Below are 2,240 nucleotides of genomic sequence, written 5' to 3'. Positions count from 1 at the left end.
TAAATCAATATACATAAATATATAATAGCTAACTTTTACTATACATAAGTACATTTTTGTATTACATAGTAGGTCTGTTATACATATTCTTTAACACATGAAATAATCTTGCATCTAATCAACCTAGCATATATTAAAGTTTCGATAAAAAACAAGTTTTTAAAATACGCATGAATAATGTACTTAAAGTTGCCCAAGTATTTCTAAACTTTTATAGTTCTATGATAATAAAAATATTGGGCAAAATACCTCAGTAAACCAAACGCAGCAAAAAATTATTAGGATCACTCAAAATAAAACATGATACGTGTATCACTTAAAATTTAAATTTATATAAATTGAATTAGGTAGAGTAGATTTAGTAGGTAACCTTGCATTTAAAGTAAATCGAAATAGGGTATTTTAATTTATATAAGTATGGAGTAAATCGAATTAGGTAAGCTAGATTTATGAAACATTAGATTTTTTATGGTAAATCAAAATAGCCTAATTCGATTTACATGTATAGAAACCTACAATCATAAATTAAAATAGATTATTAGATTTACTAAATTTTTAGNTTGCCACAAATTTAATAAATTTTATCAACATATTTCGATTTATAATTATAGGTCTCTATACATATAAATCGAATTACGCTACTTCGAGTTACCATGAAAAATCTAACGTTCCACTTAATTCGATTTATCCCATATTTGTATAAATCGAAATAGTCTATTTTAATTTACTCCAAATACAACATTACCTACTAAATCTACTCTACTTAATTCGATTTACTGTTAAAAGTTATAATTCGAATTAGTCTAATTCAATTACATAAATTTAGACTTTGTATTTAGTCTAATTCAATTACATAAATTTAGACTTTGGATGATACCAGGTATCAGATTTTATTTTAGGTGATCCAAGTAATTTTTTGCTGCATTTAAATAGTTATAACTTATAAATTAATAAAATATAAAAATACTAGTTTCGTAAAGTGTGGAACTACTGAATAAGTTTATTGTGATTTGTGAAGTGTTAAATACACGAGATTTAAATAGCCAATCAAGAAGTTCATCGTAAAGTGTTAAATACATGAGACTTGACGAAAATATTTGGGGCCAAAATTTGAGGTTAATTTTTTTTTCTTAAATTGAAGTTGTAAAGCGTAATTTTTTATTGTATATTATTAAGTAGAACCAAAAAAGGTTATGAGAAAAAAATATTAAATAAAAAATATTATTTCACAAAACCTTTCTTTCATACTTCGAATAACAATGCAGTAATGCACATGGTTGCTATTAATAAAGAATATAGGCCAACACATTAATAAATTGCTTTAATTATAAAGGACTCGTTTTATTACGATTTTATATTTTATTTATTTAATTTACTTTTTTGTTTTTATGTAAAATTTTCTCTACTTTGGTATGAATATCTTTTCTAATTCATGCTAAATATAAGGAACCTTCTATTATCAATTTATCATAAGTTAATTAAATGACTAAGTTTATTGGAAAGTGTTAAATACACGAGATTTTAATAACCAATCAAGATTACCTCTATAAAAGGTGAGCTGTTGAATTTGTGTTGGTGTAAATATCTTTTCAATAAGGTGGAAATTCAGATGCAGTGGACTTCACGTGAAGTTAACATCTGAGAGCCGTTAGATGATTTGACTGATTTGACTAAATTTTTATCTAATGATTCTCAAATATCAACTTCACGTGAAGTCGACTTTACCTGAATTTTTACCTTTCAATAAACCTCGAAGTTATTTGTTGATGATTTTGAGTTTTTGACTAATAATTATGTTTGTCATCTTTTTCATACTTAATCATTCAAAAATATGATCAAGTCATTCAATTTTTTTTTTTACAGAAAATCTATCTTCCAATTGGTCTAATTTAATTAAAAAAATTATTGATAATAAACTCATTAACAAATGATAAAACTAATAAAAAATAATAAATAATTTTTTTTACTGAAAAATAAAAACAAAAAGTTTAAACACCTATTAAATGACTAAATTTTTAAATCTTTAATTGTATCTGTTTAGTAATTAATCTGATAGCAACACTCTTAATTTCATAAGAAACTTTTAAATAACCACCGTTACAAGACTACTTTTAATGGCTTTATATTACATTCAAAGTTGTCTAACTGTTGCAAATATGAGAGAAAAGAAATTTGTATGATTTAATAAATTACTCATTATTGAATTAAAAAAAGTTTAATTTTGATATACTTATAGTGTA

This window comes from Arachis ipaensis, chromosome B08, assembly GCF_000816755.2.
Source record: "Arachis ipaensis cultivar K30076 chromosome B08, Araip1.1, whole genome shotgun sequence".
Lineage (NCBI taxonomy): Eukaryota > Viridiplantae > Streptophyta > Magnoliopsida > Fabales > Fabaceae > Arachis > Arachis ipaensis.
The sequence above is the reverse complement of the archived record's forward strand: the minus strand, read 5'-3'. Positions refer to the sequence as shown.